This window comes from Marmota marmota, unplaced genomic scaffold (genome assembly GCF_001458135.2).
Source record: "Marmota marmota marmota unplaced genomic scaffold, marMar, whole genome shotgun sequence".
Classification (NCBI taxonomy): domain Eukaryota; kingdom Metazoa; phylum Chordata; class Mammalia; order Rodentia; family Sciuridae; genus Marmota; species Marmota marmota.
Genome location: NW_026000243.1, coordinates 8,682,220 through 8,702,673, shown reverse-complemented (window position 1 = coordinate 8,702,673; position 20,454 = coordinate 8,682,220). Strand labels below are relative to the sequence as shown.

The following is a 20,454-nucleotide window of genomic DNA, read 5'->3' as shown; positions in this document are numbered from 1 at the left end:
TTGTTTGGTTTTCATGGAAACCTGTGTTTATGGGAAACTCCAGGCGTGCTGGCTACAGGCAGATGTTGCTGATCTCTGTTCTTCATCACGTGAAAAATGTTCCTTTTGGGAGATGAGCTGTCACTTGTTTCTTCTTCCTCCAGTGCAGGAGTTGGAAATAAATTATCAATACTTCCTAAAATCCAGACACTCCCTTTGGATGCAGGGGACTTCAGGCAGTCCTTGACAAGGGACCCATTTACCAGTTGGTGTTTGCTGCAGCTCCATGCAAGGAGAAACAGAACTAAAGGCATGAATTATGTCTGTGGTCCTGATCACTGCTTTAAAAAGAGGATTAAAGCTGGATTCTCTGTCACCAATGCAAAGAGAAGCCTTCTCCTTGTCCTGTCACCCCTTCCCTCTATTTTCCCATATTCCAGAAAACTTTGTCACTTTAAAATTTAATTATATAAAATCCTGCTCTCTTTACCCCCTGTGGATGAGCAATTGTTCTGCTATTTCTATAAAACGCCACAGGAAATATGAAAATAGGAGGCAGGATTTGGAGCAAGGCTGTTCCTGAATGCCTGTGGTTAGCAGCGTCAGAGATGGCTGCACGAATTTTACATCTGTCAAAGGGAAGTGGAAGTGGGTGGGGGGAGAGGGAGAGAGACAGAGAGATAGACAGGGAGAGAGTGTGAGAGAAAGAACAGGCACCAAGGGGAAGCCATGCCAGGTGTCTGCACTGTGTCCGGTGACCTGAAGGAACTGAAGCTGGGGTCTGAACCATAAGTAGGGCAGCCCCCACATGTGCCAAGTTCACTGATTAAGTAGGAGATCTGGGCTGGCAGATGGGTCAAAGATGAATCATAAACTGGAATGGAGCATATGGATGACACCTTTCTCTGTGATATAAGATGCCTTCTCCAAAACGGGTAGGGCAATATCCATAGCCACATTCTTTCCCGAACCAAATTGTTTATGAGGGAGCAGTATTGAGGAACAACTAGAAGTGTAAGTACTGCAGTCAGAAGCCGAGGTTCCAATCATGGCTCCTTATCTTGCCAAAACATAAATGTGGTGAGTTACTGTCTTCTTGCTGCTTTTCTCAAATGTAAAATGGGGATGACAAAAATAGTACCTCCTTCATATAAAGTGCCTAGAACAGGGTTCTTACAATTATCTAATGAATGATTACAATGTAGCAAATTCTATACTAAATATGGGGGTTATGTGGTATATAAAATACAGTACTTGCATTTCAATGACTCGTAACTTAGTGGAGGAGACAGATAGGTACACAAATTAGCAAGAGTGTAACTGGAGCTAAGACAGTGATGTTTAGCAAGTCTGGAATTTTGAAGGAGTTGAGAACACTTAGCAGAAGAGATGCTTTTGTGAGTTACAAACAATAGGTAGTAAGATACCAATTGGAGAGGAGGAGCCAGGTTATCTCTGGACTGAAAAAGAAAGGAAAAAGGAGTGAAGGTTTAAAAGATCACCATCTGTTCAGTAAGAAATAGTGAGAAGTTGTTTGTGTTGAGAAATGGTGGATAAGAAAGTCTAATAGAAAGGCTGCACAGGGCTTGCTAGAGAGTCTGAGTTTCATTTTGTAGTAAAAGGGATTGACCTGAGTCGTATTTTTGTTTTTCTATTCCAGGTCATAAAAGTATTTGATTTTTTTCAACTTTATTGAGGTATAATTGACAAATAAAAGTTGTATATGTTCAAAGTATATAACATGATGTTTTAATGCAGGTATGCACTGTGAAATGTTTTGACATTCAAGCTAATTAACATATCCATTGCATCACATAGTTATCTTTTGTGTGTATAGTAAGAATACATAAAATCTACTCTCATAGGAATTTAAAATGTACAATATATTATTGTTAACTATAGTCAACCTGCTAAACACTAGGTCTCCAAAACGTATTCATCTTATAACTGCATATTTGTGTCCTTCACCAAAATGTATCCATTTTACTGGAGCTTTTAAGGAAAGGCAGAAGCAGGATCCAAACTATAGTAGACCAACCCTGGAGTTATGAGCAGCAGTGGATGATTGGCAGGATTGGAGACAAGAAGAAGGGAGTCCTTTTGAGAGACTGTTGTTGTAGACAATATGAGAGGCAGTAAAAAGCTCTAGCTTTGACAGCCGCATAAAATGTTATGGTTTCTTCCTAGTTGTTCCTATTCCATTCTTCCATAGCAGAAGATATCTCAATATGGTAGACACTATTAGACCTAATATATATTTTGTCGCGACCCCTCGCCGGCAAGGGAAAACACGACACAGGATTCTTCTTTCAGCAGTTTATTCAGGCCTTGATTCATGTATCATCTTCTAGTGACCCGCCGCCGAGCGCCCAAGCACAGCCTAATAAAGCCTCCAGCATACCAATCTTAAGCTGCCACGTGGACCTTTCTCATAGGGTGGTAAGGGATTGCGTGCCAATTCTCCATATTAGGAGTTGTTTATCACAGGCCACAGTGGAAGCCGGCGCCATCTTCTAATGGCGGCCACGGTCTAATTAGAATGGCTCACCACAATATTTTCCCATTTTCTCTATTCAATTAACCCTGAGTTAGTTTAGGACATCAGTGGGATAATCCAAAATGCTATCTTGCCCAAGTCCTCATGCAGCTCAGGTGTGGCCACACCCTGGGGACCTGGCTAGCAATCTGAAAGCAGAAATATCTTAGTTGACACTTTTTCTCTTCTTAAACTGGCATCATTTTTCCTCTTCTAACATATTTTTATTCTTCCTTCCTGGAAATCAAAGTGAGGATAGAGGTGAAGCAACTATCTCTGAACCAAGAGGACAAGAACTGACACTAACAATTACAGAGAGGAAAGGTAAGAAGTTTCTGAAATAATGACAACATCTTGGAGCAACTCCACAGCTCTAGATGGCCTATAGGCAGGCTTTATGCTCCATAGCTAAGTCTTACACTTGGGCAGTCTCTGATACTGAGTGCCCATGTAGATACATGTCTGGGTGCCTTCTCATTCAAAGTACACTATAACTGAGGCACAGCTGTTAGACACATCAAGGGTAAAAATGGGTTTCCCTTTGGCACCTAGAGAACAGGATCCCTATCTCATCAGTTAGGTAGTAACTCACAACCTAAATTCTTCTTTGTTGTAAGGCACTAATCATAATTCTCCTACTATTCTGAAGAAAAATATGCCCGTATCCCAAATGCTTAGCCATCAGAGACCAACCCCAGAAAGAACACAAATGTCAGTATTATAGGATAAATGTTGGCTTTTAAGTGTTTACAAAATCACTGGTAAATGATGAGGTATCTTTTACATGAAGAAGAAAAACAACACTCCACACAACATTAGAGTCAAATAGGTAAGAGAGGACATAGACCTGTTGGACCTGAAGTGGAAGTTTGCTAGGGAGATTGAAGGAGCAGATAGAAGTAGATAGATATTCTCTCAAGTAAAAGATCTTAGAGGAAAACCATAGAAAAAAACATTAATAGAAAATCTTGGAAATTGAGTTGGGGATAGTATGGTGCATTTGAGAAAAGCATCAACAAATCCTGGAGGAACTGTACTTTTCAACTTTATTGAGGTATAATTGACAAATACAAGTTGTATATGTTCAAAGTATATAACATGATGTTATATACTTTAATAATATTAATTCATCTCATTTAGATGAATTAATAATATGAACTAAAATAAGATGAATTAATAATAGCTGAGAGGTATATCTGGGGACCATGATGCAACATGGTAGAAAAGTCCAGGGCTTTGAAATTTTGCATGTGTGTATTTTAATAGCTAAGCTACATTGACCAGGTAACATAACCTTGTTAAACCTTAGTGTCCCAGGTTGTAAAATGAAAAAAAAAAATAGTGACCACTGTTAAAGATATATTATTTATGTAAGTGTATAAAATACTATAGGCATCCTATAAACGAGGCTTATAGAAAGTGAATAGACTGACTCAAGGGAGCACATTTTCTGGGATGCATAGAAACATAAAGGTCAGGGGTCCTGTGTGACCCTACCTTCTTTCTTAATAAAATATATAAAAACAGCTGTTAGTGAAGATAAGCTCTGTCATCATGCCACAGATCCCTCAACCTCTAACATCTTTTGCTTACTCCCCTACTAAGATGGATCTTGCCTGCAACATGAATACAGCCTTGCATCTGGGAAACAGAAGGTAGAGAAGTGAACAGAAATACCCAGTGCACTCTACAGACCTAATGCTATGCCCACGATGGTGGCAGATAGAACTTTTCAGACAGAGTCCAAATAAGAACAAAAAAATGCCACCCAGAACTTGAAAGTCTTCTTCAGCTAAATAATCAGGACTCAGGTAGGGATGATAGAGAGGATTCCTTAGCAAGTCCCTATCCAAGGGTAGATTTTCTTCCAGTGCATATTACAATGAGTGAGAGTAGAGAGGAAGCACTAACAGTTACAGACATGAAAGATCAGAAGTTTCTGAAATGCTGACAACATCATGGAGCTCCTCCTCAGTCCTAGTGCTCTGTGATTAAGTCTTGAATTTGGGTTTCTATTATTAGCATGGAATGAAAGAATTAAAGACTTTCTAGGAGATTTGAAGCCCCTTCTGCCCATGTGGAAATTCTCTCTCTATTGCTAGCTAGGAATGTCAGGCTTTGGTTTTATTTAAGAGGGTATGGTTTATAGAGTGAGCTATTAACACAAATAAATACATGGCAATTATTGGAGGAAATGAATATTTAAATTGGGCGGAGAGAATTCAGTGTAATTAAATTGACTCATGCTTTGGCTCCATGGAATACTACCTGAGCCAGGCTTGCCCTCATAGGGTAGCAAAGTTGTAACTGTGATTGTGAGTAGAGCTGGCAATGAGGAATCTTGTCTCTTAGAGAAAGTAGGAAATTGAAAGCAAGATAAGGAGCCAGGTGCTTACTTTTCAATGGAGTCGTTCATGGCCTTTCTCTCCCTGGGTGGGTAAGAATGAGTGCAAGAAACTTGCAGCACCAAAGTCAGGGTGCAGTACATCACATTTTAACCAGCTCCATCTCTCTGATCTTCAATGACCATTTGCAGACTTCCTAAACAGAAAGCTTGCTTGCCCTTGTGCTAGAAATAAGGGGTCCCACAGGGAGTGCCATCCCATCAGGGAACTTCTTGTATAAAATTTATCTTGTTATTCCATCGTTTAACTGCAGTCTGAGTACAAAAAGCTCTTTTGTTGTGGTGGCAGATAATGCAATGAGATCCATCCCTTCTGTGAGTTAATGGCATTTGTGGGGAGATGACAGGTGGGTAAGAAAATGGAATTGGATGGGGAGGGGGCAGTCTCTGGCTCCATTCCTTTCACTTTGCTGTTTCTGTCACTTGCTCTTGAGGATGAGCATGGGATGCTATCTATTAGTCTGTGTATTGGGATTTTCATCTAATTTCATAATGAAGATGTTGCTCCATCAGATACAGATGACATGTCATCAGAAATGCAGAAGGCCATTTTTATGTGTCACCTGGATCTCTGCAGGGCCCCCACCTGCCTGGAAGAGTGTAGAATGTGCTGGTTCAAGGGAATAGCTCCACCAGGCCAGACTGGTGATCACAGATAGGCTAGCTCTTTCTTGTCTTACCCTGATGAATTGCTCCTCTCAATCTGTAAGCTCTGTGAGGACAGGAGCTTTTCTGCCTGTGTGCATCTGTGTCTGGAATATGGAAGGTGCTCCACTCAGATGCATGAGTGAATCCCCTCCTCTCTTTTTTCCAGCCTATAATGTCCACTCTTTGCAGACATGCTATTTCTCCAATGCTCAGATCTACACCCAACCTGCTCTACCTTTGACTACCAGTCTTAACCTTAAGACAAGAGATCACAGAACTTGACCCCATCAGTTTCGAGAATGTCAGCATCAAATCAACTCAGCTGTCACCCACATGTAAATATGGTCTCATATTCTGAAACTTTCTGTGCCTCAGCTTCTCTTTCATTGAGCAGAGATGCTAACAACACCCACCTTGTTGTTTGTTGTGAAAGGTGAATGGGATGGTATATGTGAAGGTTTCAGAAAGGCACCTGCACATAGGAAACAATGATTATTGGCCTTTATCAAGTTCTTAAAAAGGGCCCATGTCTTCTTTTCTTGTTTCTCAGTGTTTTGTTCCAGGAATTGATAGCAAGTACAGTTCCTCCAGGATTTGTTGATGCTTTTCTCAAATGCGCCATACAATCCCCAACTCAAGACAGGGTGCTGACACTCTTTCCTCACGACCCCCCTTTCCAAGATTTTCCATTAATATGCTCTCTTCTTAGAGTCCTGGTATTTTATTTGGACCCCAGTGTCTGCCTGTGTAAAACTAAGGATCATTTATTTGTGAAAGGTTATACATTTTCCAGGAGATTTTTTGCTAGATGCCCAAAACTAGGTGGGCACCATAGAAGTAGAATTAATAGCCCTGGCTCCAGAACCACAGATTTTAGCTTTGCTCATTTCTAGCTATGCAGCCCTCAGAATACTGAAGATGTATACAACATTTTAGTCTTATTTGTAAAACAGGAACACTGGTTGGTATCTAGTTCATAGGATTGCTGTAAAAAGTAAATGAGCTTATCACCCTGAAGAGCTTAGCATAGCTTCTGCCTCAAATCAAGAAAGCATTCTATAGAGGCAAAACAATATCACTTGTAGCTACCATCCCCATCATACAAAAATATTCAGTCATTTAATTACAGGTTGACCCCTCCCATTCTAGGTCATCTAATAAGGATGGCATGTCATTCCCATGTGCAAAGACACGTGGATGCCCCTGTTTCTGTTGGGCAGATGGGATTTGCCTCGAAACTTTTTCAGCCCAGCACCTGTAACAGAGTGAGGGGATCGGGCCTCTTTTTGGCATTAGCTTATCATCTCTCCCCCAACTACCTTCTGCTTTAATATTTCAGACATTTCATTTCTAAATTAAGTCAAAGAGAATATGTACTTGTCTGGGAGTCATTAAAAACTGAGTCCAGGTTTTAGCTCTGCCATCACCAATTAGTTGTGTAACAGAACTTAAATTTTTCACTATATTTCATTTTCTGCATCTGAACAATGATAGGTCTATACTAGGTTTTATATTTCTCTTTCAATTCAGAAACTTTCATAATAAGAACCTAGTTTCTAGGTCTCCAAGAAATCTGCCATAACCTGGACAGGATTTGATCCTTGATGCCTTAAAAGAGGTGTAGACAGGTAGCTGTGACCTCTGTTTGGATTATCTACCATCCTGATGGAGAAACCCACAAGTTTTTTTTTTGTCTCTAGCTTTGTAAAGGAGACTGAAGATATCATGACCTTTGAATATGGACTATTAATGTTTTGACTTTTCCTTTTTAATTACTTGCAGTACACTGTAATTGGCATGGAAAGGTTATGTGCTGATGTGTGGGTCTTGACAAGCAGCAAACAGCCACAGGAAAATCTGAGATTTTCTCATTTGTGGGGGCTGCTTGAGACATTTTCTGGGTGTGAGTACATATGACAGAAAAGTCCTTTCTTAATCCAGGTGTGACTAACTTTTCTATCCCCAGTGGGAATGTTTACACAGGGTTGGGTATAGTAATTCTTTGTCCTGGGCAGTTTGGCTTTTTGTGTGTCTTGTACAGGCTTGTCAAACTCTCCAATTCAGTCATTCATGATTTTTCTGAAAAGTTTTGAATCATTTCCTGTTTTCTTGAAACAAAATAAATTAATTAATTACATATTGTAGTAGAAACTTTTAACTCTTACCAGTTCTTATTGCATCAAGCCTAAACTTTTCAGGTTGGCATTCAGGGCTCTCTAAAATTAGTCAAAGAATTGCCTGTCTCAGAACACATCACAATGTTTTATTCTCTCTCCTTTCCTGTTCTACAAATACATAGTTCCTCATCTGAATTGTCAATTGGCCTTCCTCTTATTTCTCCCTATCATGGGAGGCTCAGTCTAATCCTATTCTCTCTATGAGGCACTGTTATGGGTTGGATAGGAGGTATCCCCCAAAGGCTCTGATGTTAATGTGGGAATGTTTGGAAGTGAAATTATTAAACTATGAGAGCTGTAACCTAATCAGTCCATCCTAGTTTGAATGGACTGATTGGGTAGTAACTATGTAAGTGAGGCATGCCTGGAGGAGGTGGGTCCCTGGTGGACTACTCTAGAAAGGTTCATCTTCTCTGTGACCCCTTCCCTCTCTCTCTTTTTCTAATTCCTGGCCACCATATTCTGAGCAGCTTCTCTCCCCACTCCCTTCCACCATAATGTGTTGGCTCAACTTGGGTCCAGAGCAATGGATTCAGCCCCACAATGGACTAAATCTTTGAAACCATGAGCCAAAATAAACTTGCCCCCTTCTCAGTTGTTATGTATTTTGGTCAGTGATGCAAAGCTGACTAACACAAGCACTCCAGGTCTAAAGTGCTGGTGTTAGGCATGAATATGATGAATGAACTTCTCTATCATGTTGCAATAGTTAATTTTTTTTGCCCACTTAGTTGGGCCATAATATACAGATATTGGATCAACCATTATTCTAGATGTTGCTGTGAAAATATTTTTAGATGTGATTAACATTTAAATCTGTAGACTTTGAGTAAAGCAGATTATCCTCCCAATTATGGGCAGATCTCATCCAATCACTTGAATGTTTTAATAGAAGAAGACTTATTTTCCCCTAAGAAGGGAGAGTACTGTTACAGACTGCTTTTGGATTGGAGCTGGGACATCAACTCTTCCCTGGGCCTCTAGCCTGCTGGCCTACCCTGCAGATAAAAAATTTGCCAGCCTCCACAATTTCGTGAGCCAATTTCTTAATTTTTTTTTCTTTCATACATATATCCTATTAATTTTACTCTTCTGGGAACTCTAGTAATACATATGTGTGGTTTAACACTGAATTTTCCTTAATGGCAAGACATTCTCTCATGTACTTACTTGGGTTATATTCTTCCTCTGTGAAGTTTTTCCTAGATATCTTAATTTTCAAAATCCCAATTAATTTATTTTAGACAAAGAGAAGAAAGCTGTGTGGTGTTTTGGCCTGCCAGAGATGGAGAAGAGTATAGTACACCATTTGGTCAGACCTTGTAACTCTGTCCTGCACAGTACAGTGCTTATATTTTGAGTAACAATTTCTGTCTCATCACCCTGTCCCTGCAGGGGGCAGGGGGCTGCTCACCTTTACCAGTTGAATCTCCTTGCCTGTCTCTCCCCAGTAGTGAAAAATACAACATAGACTCAGTGGTTGAAAATAAATGAATTGTTAGGTTGAAACATGACAATCCTAAGCCTTCTTTGTTCCCACTAAATGAATGCTATGGATGATTTTTCCCTCCTCTAAATTTCATACATATCCATGCACCTAATTTATTCTCTATTTTGAAGCCCAACATAAGTCAGAGGTATATAATTTTATGTAAATAGAAAAACATATAAAATATATTCCATATTATATAATTTTTAAACTTTTCTTAATGAAGGAGTCAACCACACTTGTACACTCTTGTGTTACCTTTTTTGGGGGTTACCAGGGATTGAATCCAGGGTTGCTTAACCATTGAGCCACATCCCCAGCCATTTTTTTTTTAAATATTTCATTTAGACAGGTCTTGCTAAGTTGTTTGGGCCCTCGTTCAATTGTTGGAGCTGGCTTTGAACTCATAATCCTCCTGCTGCAGTTTCCCGAGTTGCTGGGATTACAGGTATACACCACCACACCCAGTTTTTTGAGTGTTACTCTTATAAACATCATCCAATGTGTTTTCCATACTAGCATCTAATACATACTGGCTGCTTCTCTGTGTTAGAGGCTGTGTTGTGGTAGTGGGCATGTGGGTGTGTGTATAATCAAAATCACACAATTGCCTCTTACATGGGTTTTACTATCCCCAATCTGAAATTCAACTGGATCAAATAAATTCCCCAGTGTCACATAGTTAAAGAGTGACCCACAATCTGGGATTCAAACTCAGTGTTTCTGACTTCAAATCTGTGTACTTTCCATTACTTCAGTGCCTCCTCAAACCCTTTACAGTACAGTTGGAAAAAAAATACATTAAAATGTTTCTGGGTGCCATGGCACACACCTGTAATCCCAGCAGCTCAGGAGGTTGAGGCAGAAGGATCATGAGTTCAAAGCCGGCCTCAGCAAAAATGAGGTGTTAAGCAACTCAGTGAGACCCATTTCTAAATAAAACACAAAAAATAGGGCTGGGGATGTGGCTCAGTGTTTGAGTTCCACTGTGTTCAATCCCTGATAACCCTGTCCCCCACCAAAGGAAAAAAAAAGTTATATTTTCCATATTCCTATTATCTTAATTTGTCATAGTACACATTCAGTGTGTGCCAATGAGAACAATGGAATGAAGGAAAAGAGCAAACAATGGAGACTCAACTGGACTTGGGTGGATGGCTAAGCAAGGGCCATTTTAGTAAATCAGAAAGGAATGAAAATCAGGGCTGAAAACATAGGACATCTGTGTAGGAAAGCAAATTATATGGGAATAGACCAATTCCTTTCCATAGGAAGGCTCCTGATAAGTTCCATGGAGACACAAAAGCAGAGAGTAGTAGAATGATAATGTACAAACTAATAATTGTTATTGGAATTTTTCTGCTATCCACATATATATTAAGTATATTTTATTTTACTTTTTAAAAATGACAACTGAATGTTGCATATCATTATCATGTCTCTACACACCAAACATGATTTGGGAGCCCAACAACTTTGCATGTGTGTTAGGCTTAGGTCCTATCAGGGATTGGCACTAAGGATCATGACTTCAACTTCAGATAGCCCTAGGTTTAGAAGCAGAAAGAAAAGAATGACACTTGGAATTTGTCTTCACAGATTGTCACAAGAAACTGAACAGGAGGATTTTTTTTTTTTTCCTGAACAGCCAGGTTATCAATTAAATGCCTGAGGCAAAGGATTTTTGGTAGACATAGTCCTAGGAATACAGAAAACTGTGGGCCACCCCCACGTGACCCTTGGATCTGGAGAAATCCCCTTCCCATGCCTATTATCATGCATCTGTCCCTGGTACCTGGCACTAGACTCCAAATTCCAGAGCCCAGGGCAGGAAACTCTCTATGTGAGGAGATTTTCTGCTAATCCCCAGCCTAAACTTTCTCTCCCTTAGCTTCAGGCTGGTGCTCATTGTCCTAGCACCTGCTGAGCAAATGAATAATTCCCTTCCTTCATTTGCATTGTTACCTTGAAGGTATTTATAGCCTGTGATCATCTGCCCCCTGAGTCTTCTCCTTCTCTAGACTATAATTTAGCTTTAGACCCAGGTCTGTTTGCTGTGGAACTGAGCATGCCCAGGAGTTCTGCTGCCAGAACTAAAGCCAGCAAGAGCTGTAGCCTCCGTGAAGCCTTTACAGTCTTTCAAAAAAGAGAAAATGTCACTGTCAGAATTGGTCTGCTGGTTTCTTTGTTGAGAATTTTATGACGTGTCTGTTGGGTTGGAAGAGATTTAGGTATTTGTCTAGATGGCTTTGCACATGTGCATCTGTATGTGTGTGTGTGTGTGTGTGTGTGTGTGTGATGTGCCTGTGAGAAGTCAATTTTTTTCTGTGTCTCCTATCTCGGTCTCACTGGACCACTATGGCTTTAGTCTTTTCTATTGCCATTCTTGAAGGTGACAGAACCAAAAAGCAAATCAAGCAAAAACAACAATAATCCAATATCAGACATTATACATATTAACAAAAAACCTGGAAAGTATCCTCTTATAACAGAGATAATTCTTTTAGCCTTCTAAGATGTTGAGGCCACAGACCATTGGAACACAAAAAAGACTACATATGGGATCTAGAGAGAGAAAGGAATTGAGGACAACTATTTAAAAGACTGTAAGAAGAAAGCTATGGCTTGAGCCAAGGATCTTTTGGGAAATTTGTCTGCAAGACGTCAAGTAGCTAGATTCAGCTCTTTCTGTGATTCAGAGGTAAAAAATAAAATAGATATTTTTAAAATAAATATTTTTCAACAAGTAAAATTGAGAATATTTTGAACTAGGAGATGGTCATGTTATTTCCATGACATTAGAATGGTAATAATCTGACAAGCAAGACTTTCTCCTGTCTCCCCTTTCAGAATCCTTCTCTTTTGCCTTATATTGCTGAATTAATATCATTATACTTATTTCTATTAAGATCAAGAGTGTCAAAAATTTGTATTTGGGAGTGAGGCTGGTGCGACAAAATGACTCCAAAATTTTGAAGTTTCAAGCTGTCTCTAGAAGTTTTCCATGCAGTAAAAGAATCAAGTTAAGATTGTCATGGGTGGGACAGGTGAACATGGTGCTCCAGGTTGGAATGCACTCAGAGAGAACCACATCCTTTTCTTGCTAATCCTGCCAAGATGTAATACTTAGGACTGATTGTAAGGAAGGTCAGACAGATCCAGGTTTGGGAGTCATTCTCCAGAATGTATAGTCTGTATGCCCCAGGGGCCTGATAAGGCCAAGAGAGACAGAAGCTGACCAGGCACTGTTCTGATTGAAGGAGACAAAGAATTATGACAATGAATTTAATGTGAATTCTGCAAAAGATCTTGGACCAGAAATAAAAAAGGTAATTTTTGTTGACAAAATACGAGTGGATTTAACAGACTGAATAGTCAATATTGATTTTCTTATTGGTAAACAATATAGGGGTAAGGAAGATAGAATTATTTAATTATTTTGGGGTTTTTTTGTTTGTTTGTTTGTTTTTGTTTTTGCTTAGGTGCCTTTTACTTGTTTCCTTTTTTGGTACATTATATTTGTACATAATGGTGGGTTTCATTGTTACATATTCATACATGCACAGTATATAGCAATACAATTTGGCTAATGTCAATCTCTAGTATTTTCCTTTTTCCTCCTCTCCTTCCTCACAATGGTCCCTTTCCTCTAGTCTACTGATCTCCATTCAATTTTCATGAAAGGGAGATAGAATTTGGGAGAGGAAAACACTAGAATATTTAGGGGTGATATGCTTCATATCAGGCAAAACTTCCCTCTTCCTTTCTTTATTTTAAGAGAGTCTGGATCCAGAAGAAAAGAACAGGTGAACATGATGCATCTATCCTATCAAGCAAAGTGAGCAAGTATGCTGACTTCACTTTGGTTCTGACTTCCAATGATTCCCTCCTGAGCCCTTTCAGTTGGTTATTGCATAATCTCTGATGGCAAATTTTCTTATCTGAGATACCTAGATTACAATAGGAAACGCTTGGAAAGAAATGGCTTCAAGAACCCAAATAATCAGTCTATAAGTGCAGAATTTCTGGCACTGAAGTCGATGATGGTGCCCTACATCACAGGTACAATGAGGACACTTGCACTGAGAAAGGAAGAGCCTTGCCAGAAGACCTGAGAGTCCCCAAACTACCTGGAGGGGAGATGAGGGCTCTCACAATTCCTCTCAATGACCCTCACTCAAGAGGAGACTATTTATTTTGGTGCCAAAGACAGCTGGATATAGAAGGTAGAAATTATCTAGGTAAAATTCTACAACATCGCATTACAAAGATATGTTAAAATATATACAAGTTATTAAATATTGTCATCAAGATGACTAATAAATCAGACACTTTATGGATTCTGATTATAAATTCCATTTATTCCATAAGCAGTTAAAGGAAGAAAAATAGAGACCAAATAGAGGTTAAAGCATGCTCAAGATGGATGTATTTCATTATTGCTTTGTGACTGCTGCATCCTGAGGAAACAGAAAGGTCCTTTAAGGCCAGCAGGTATGAATTACTGGGTCTCTGGGGCTTTGTGGTCACAGACTTTGTCAAGTGAGGACCTTTCTTTAGGTTCTTCTTAAAGTCAGGATTCCTGGCCAGGTTCTTTCTGGAATTGCATTTCAAATCCCCAAATCAAGCTGTCTGAGAAGCAGAGTGAGGAAAACCAATGTGGGAAGGCTCTGCCTAGGTCCTTGCAGAGAGCACTGACTAAAAAATGCAGATCCTTAACAGAAAGAAGGTGGAGCATGGATTATCCAAAAGACTGGCTATTGTAAACCCAGTACTAAGCCACAATTCCAGCAATGCAAGCATAGTTCAATAAAAATCATACTTTATATTCAAATAGTACTTTACAGTTTACACATGTTATTTCATTAAATCTTGCACTATATCCTCTGGGATAGCTATTATTAGTTTTATTCTACAGACAGAGAAAATAAGGAAGTCTCACTTATATAACCTGGCCTTTCTCAACTCCCATTGATGCTGCACTTACAAATAATATCTTTTTAAAGGTGGTCCTAGTATTTAAAGAGAAAATGAAAATGTACTCTCCTGGCCTTCTTAGTGGCAGAATTTGACCTGCTTTTGGCTTTGGAAAGCTGAATATGATATTCTTTGGCAGATTTGTCTAATTATGTTTTGCATGGGCTAAGATTAAAATTAATTGGTCTTTTCATGATCAGATATCAGGAGAGTAATAGGGCCAGGCACCTGAGAGCAAGCTAGGGATTAAAGATTGGCTGTGGATAATCCACAAGCCAGATAGCCTGAATATGGTGAGAGGACAGAGGAGTTTGCTGAATGGGCCTCTCAGTGTGTGTCCAGAGACTTGTTTATTTGTTAGGTTCTTTATCACAAGTTTTATGTGACAATATGTGACCACAGCTGTTATTTCACATGCATGCACACACATGCACGTACACAGCACTCACGCAGATGGAGAAGCACAAAATACATCCTTTTCCAATCTCACACTGTTTATTAGATTCTGAGGAATGTTGACTTTTGAAGAAAGACCAGATTAATCATTGTAGAGAGGGAGAAGAGGAAAAAAGATGATAAAGAAAAAAAATCTACTTTGTCCCCCCTTCAAATGCCACAGGAAAATGTCAAGGAAATCGCTTTACTGGAAATAACAGAGAAGTTCAAAACAAAATTGTCAAGTGTCACTCCCTGGGCCCCACTCTCTCTTGCTCACAGCTCCTCTTCCCCTGCCAGTTAGCTGCCTTGCTGCCTCTACCACTGTTTGCCCCCAGGGATGTCACTTCTGGGCCCTCCAAAGGAAGAAGGACTGGAAAATAGTCCCTGGAACGCCTTTCGCTAAAGGGAATAATAGAGAATAAACAAAGGACACAGAAAGGAGTGAGGAAGCAATTTTTCTCTGCCAGCTGGCCACTTCCCGCTCCAGGACAGTGTCCATGAGAGATCACAGAAGGGGAGCTTATCATCATTTTCAATGTCATCATTATTAAAAGCCCTTATTAAATGATTAATTGTGCCAGGCTACATGCAGGTCTCTGTAAATAGAGAAAAATATAAGAACACATTTGCTTTCCTGTAACTTAAAATCCATGACATTTCAAAATCCTATAAAAGATTTGCATGATTTACTCAGGTATAACTAGTCATTTTTCTTTTTGAATTTTCTATTGTACCTCTATTTTAATAGTAGCTATAAAGGTGCTTGGCTGAATGACATGGGAAAAGAGATTTTTCTACATTATTATTGATTGATTGATTCATTCATTCATTATTTTCCTCATTCATTCATTTTTTTAAAAATTTAGAGCATATATATTATAAACCAGGTTCTCATCTGAGGTATAAAGATAGAGTAATGGGCAAGTCACAGATCCTGCCCTCTAAGAACTCTCTTACAAGGAGTGGTATTCAATCCTGTTTTAAAATTTCTTCTAAAATGTAGGAGAACTTGGTTTACATAAGATGTTTTTAGGAAATCCAATGTGTAAGTGCAGACGGGTGGAAAAGGAGAAACCATTAGTCCCACTTTATATTTGATTAAATAAGGCTTGTAGAAGGCTGGGAGAACCATTTTCTCAAGGAACAGTAAACAGCCATGGAATTCATGATGTGGTACTGAAACTAGGATAGAGTGCAATTTAGGCAATCAAAGAAGAAACATCAAAGTGTGAAATATGATATATCAAGAATTATGTAATGTTTTGAACAGCCAACAATAAAAAATTTTTTAAAAAAATAAAATAAAATAAAATAAAAAAGAAGAAACAGAGAAGGACTTATCCAAAAGACAAATTTTCCATCATATTAATTATTAGAACTTGAATGAGAATGCACAAGAAATAGTAAAATAGTAAAGATTTAATAACAACCCTCAAATTCAGTACCTACACTGTTTGATTACTACAATTACAAATCTTGATCAATTGAAATACATAGAACTCAAGGTTTAAAATTTGTTTCATATGGTGCATAGCCATATTTCTTTAATGGAGAATATCTTATTTTGCTTGTGCTGATATAATTTTTTTAAATAACAATTGGAAAATTAGGCATCATGATGGAAAGAATTTATCTTGAAAGATACAGCCAGGATGAAAGACATGATCGTATGCAGCATGTCCTTTTCTATGTCTTTCTGTACTGTCATTCAAAGTGACTGATACAATTTGTCTGCAGAAGGAGATGTGATGAGCCATGCTTTCCCCAATCCACATATTTCCAGACCTTGAACTTAGGATCTTAAGTGAAATCAAAATGCTGTTTATATCTATATTCTTTTCACATTGAAGCAATCAATAAGGCTTTGTACAAATGACTATTATTACTGGTTTTATATGCCAATATTGTTCTCTCTAAGTCGGATCCAATATTCTACACTTTGATAGTATAATTGTTTAACAAAATCTTAACTGATAACAGCTTTCTATAGTCACTATTAATGAATGGAAAAATATAAATCACCAAATTGGATGTATTCCTAAAATACAATTCAAAGTTATACTAATTGAATGCATCCTCCTTATCCTTTCAACTACAGGTGAACACATATACAGAGATATATCAACTGTACTGCACTTTTGCAAAATTTACCAATATATGAAAAAGAGAGCCATAAAATAAATAACTATTTGGCAATATGAGCAGGATAAATGTTTGCAAAGGAGAACTGATGAACATAGATCTTGGTTGAAGAAGCCAATATGTGAGGCAGCCACTGGCCCTTTTGGGGAATCAAGACAAATGAAACAACAAGGCAGAAGGACACTGAGAAATTGACGAATCTGGGCATCCATAAGTATGTCAATATCTATTTCTTTCTGTGGATAATCATTCTGAAACTTCTAATCCAAAAGCCAGTTGCTGCTGAGCCAGAGTAAAATTTAAGGAAGGACTTCCCCAAGGTTAATTAAGGGCTGGCCCAAGCTCCAGATCTCTGCATCCTCACCTGTCTGTGAATGATTTGTGCCAGATCTACCTGAATCTACTCTATTCTTTTTAGTACAGATCTGGGGTTTGGTGGAATTATACCCAATAGAGAAAGATTTGGTAATAAGATGTCTCAGGTCCACTAAAACACAATCCAGTAGTATGACAAAATGAATGAAGCCCATTTATGTGCCAAGAAAGTTCTGTATGTGTTCATAGCCTGTATTCATGAGGAGCTTTGAGATCTCTTGAAGGCATTGTTAGTTTCTCCAAGTTTTAGGATGGAAATTTGCTGAAGCTCTTCATTCTTAATTGTGAGAAACTGCAGAAGCTGCAGGGAATCAAGAAGGACAAGACAAAAGCCTCAGGGACCAACAGTCATAAATGAAGAGGGAGAAGGGAGAAAGGCTTCCCCAGAGAACCCTGAGCACTGTGGCCCCCAGGAACACAAAAGGCAATGAGTCCCTGAGGGGAGGGAGAAGGTAAAAGGAGAGAGTGTGCAATAAGATACTGCCACCATGATTCTCCTTGGATTAAAAGGAGAAAACAAGTCCATACATGCAAAATATTCATATTGATAACATAAACAATATTTCATAGCTAATAGCTATAGTTTTCTCATCAAAGTATAAAAACACATTATAACACTCAGTCCTGCTGCGTCTGTCTGCCTGTGATACCTCCACATTCTCAGAAGTCACTCATTGCCTCAGTAGCTTTATTTATTTACTCATGATTTATATTCCACCTACTTAGAAAAATGGCCTAAGACAGCTTTCGATGTTAAAATAAATATAAAGCAGAATCTCTAAAAATGAAAATACAGACAGAGCCAGTAAGAGTGAACAAGGAAAGAAATGTAGCAGGCACCACCTGGGCTGGGCAACTGAGCACCACTCAACACTAAATTTAGCTCTTAGCTGCCAACACTAAGAGGAACAATGAGTGTTGCTGTCCATGTTTCCATTGATAAAAATATACATACCAGGTAACAGGATTACATAAACTGTTTCCTGGTAACATTAGCATGTGCAGCATCAGATAATAAACTGACAATAGCTTCAACTACTGTTTTATAAATAATATAAGAATGCTTTTAGATAGGCTTCTTCACTTTTGCTCCCTGTGTAAGGTGGCTTGCAGATTCTGGATTTAGACTAGATAGGGACTTAAATAGGCCCCATCTTGGCACTTTCTACTACACCTAGCACTGTGGTTCTGAAACAGAGATATTTATAAAACATATATCTGAATTTCCATCTCAAATACGATGGGGAAAAACACTAAATATTCATTTTTTTTAAAAGAAATTAACATTAGGCAATATACACAGGCCATTTCTCATGCTCATTTCTAATTGAGAAAAAAAACACCTTCTGGACCAAAAGCATTTTATTTCAATCATTTTCTCCTTAAGAGTTGGTTTCTAGTATGAAAGATGATATATCATGAGCTTTGTAATGTTTTGAACAACCAATACAAAAAATAAAAAAATAAGAGTTGGTTTCTAAAATGTGCAAGTTGGTAACTTTCTATGGACACTTCCTCACCTTGCAGATTCAAGAGAGGAAGAACACCTTGAACCTTGGTATGGTAATACATCCTATGGAGATGAGAGAGAACCTGCACAAACCTACAAAGCACTGTGGCCTAAAGAAAGCAACTCGCTAGCTCACAACCTTCTCTCAGATCCCAGGCTTAGCTCAAGATAAGCAGCCAAGGCTGAGCATCCATCAAGCAAAACAAGAGCTCCCAACCTTTACTCAGAGAAAGAAACCATCATTCCGGCAGCACCTAATATTCATTAGGTGCCATTTTTTGTCTTTGCATAGTGAGAACATCAGTCTGTGTGCTGGTGTTTTTTTTTTTTTTTTTTTTTTTTTTTTTGTTTGTTTTTTGTCAATAGTATTCTTATCCCATCTTTCTAATAAAGAAACAAAGGCTCCAAATAGTTCAAATACCTTTCTTCAGATCATACAAGTAAATGGTAAAATCAGAATTCAGTTTAACTCTAAATCCAAAGTCCACCCACTGTCTTACAACTGTTCTTTCATTGGGGTCCTGTTTCCTTCCCACTTCTCCCATGCTTTTGTCTTCACAGGACGGTGGGAAAATGGACCACTTAAAAGCAAAGTCTTCATCTGAAATATTCTGAATCACAAGGAGAGAGAAGCACTGAAGTTACTTAAAAAGAAACAAAACAAACAAACAAACAAACAAAAACCCAAAATGTAAAAGTTGGGCAATACGCAAGAATCCCCAGGTTCTATTTGAGATGATGATGATGATGATGATGATGATGATGATTTTTGGTGCATGGTGGGTGGGGGTACAGGGGATTGAACTAAGGGGCAGTTGACCACTGAGCGACATCCCCAGCCCTATTTTGTATTTTATTTAGAGACAGGGTCTTACCAAGTTACTTAGCACCTCATTTTTGCTGAGGCTGGCTTTGAACTCACAATCCTCCTGCCTCAGCATCTGAACCACTGGGATTATAGGTGTGTGGCACTACACCCACCTAAGCTTCGCCTCTTAAAGGTTGAAAAAAAAAACATTCAATTTGCTTAAACTATCTTTATGTCAGTTTTTTCATCTTGTGATATTAGTATCCAGTTTGTAGAGCCGTGGTGTGAATTAAATGAGTTGGTTTCTGCATAGCACACAGTCTATTTGAATATATACTTCTGACCTAGAGCAGAAGCAAAATAATGTTCCTGAGGATGCAGAGAAGATGACCAGAAGAAATTACCCCACAGCAATGGTTGGGAGCTGGATGCACCAAGTTGGATTCTTCTGGCTTCCTCCCATCACAGTGGGAATTCCAGGGGCCATCTTGGATGAGGAAGGGCAAGTGACAAGATGGAAAGGATGAGACAATAGCAGCTGACCTGACAGCCACAATTAAATCAAGCCTTCCAAGTCCCCACTAAAGTTTCCTTTTGTTTCTAAAACTCTATATAATCTTACTAAAAATAAAATGAGAGCATAAAGTTTTAGAAATAGCATTTGGAAGGCTAAAAGCTGGCATTGACAAAAACATCTGAAATAATTTTAACTTTCAGTTGGGACAAAGAATGAGCAAGAAAAGGATGGACCAATCTTCCTGGGAAGCCAGCGGGATGCAAACAGATGTCAGGGACAACCCAACTTTTCAACTTCTGTTTTGCTTTCACATGTACCCCAAAGGAGAAGCACAGATCTTCAAAGTGTGAAAAAAAAGAAAGACTAATTTTAGAATTATTCAAGCAGTGACTGAGCTGGGATGGACACTCTAACATGATTTTTCTTTCTTTCTTTTTTTTTTTTTTTTTTTTTT

The 20,454-nt window shown here is 38.7% G+C and overlaps 1 protein-coding gene and 1 long non-coding RNA gene across 5 annotated transcripts in view; one reads left to right on the top strand and one right to left on the bottom strand.

Annotated features, from left to right (window-relative positions):
- The window catches only part of Ntm (neurotrimin), a 960,133-nt gene that overhangs the window by 433,531 nt on the left and 506,148 nt on the right, over positions 1-20,454 (bottom strand). The gene's annotated exons all lie outside the window — the stretch shown is intronic.
- LOC125614047 lies at positions 540-19,391 on the top strand. Its single transcript, XR_007344683.1, has 3 exons — positions 540-1,059; positions 2,766-2,839; positions 18,693-19,391. It is a non-coding gene; the product is annotated as an uncharacterized LOC125614047 (long non-coding RNA).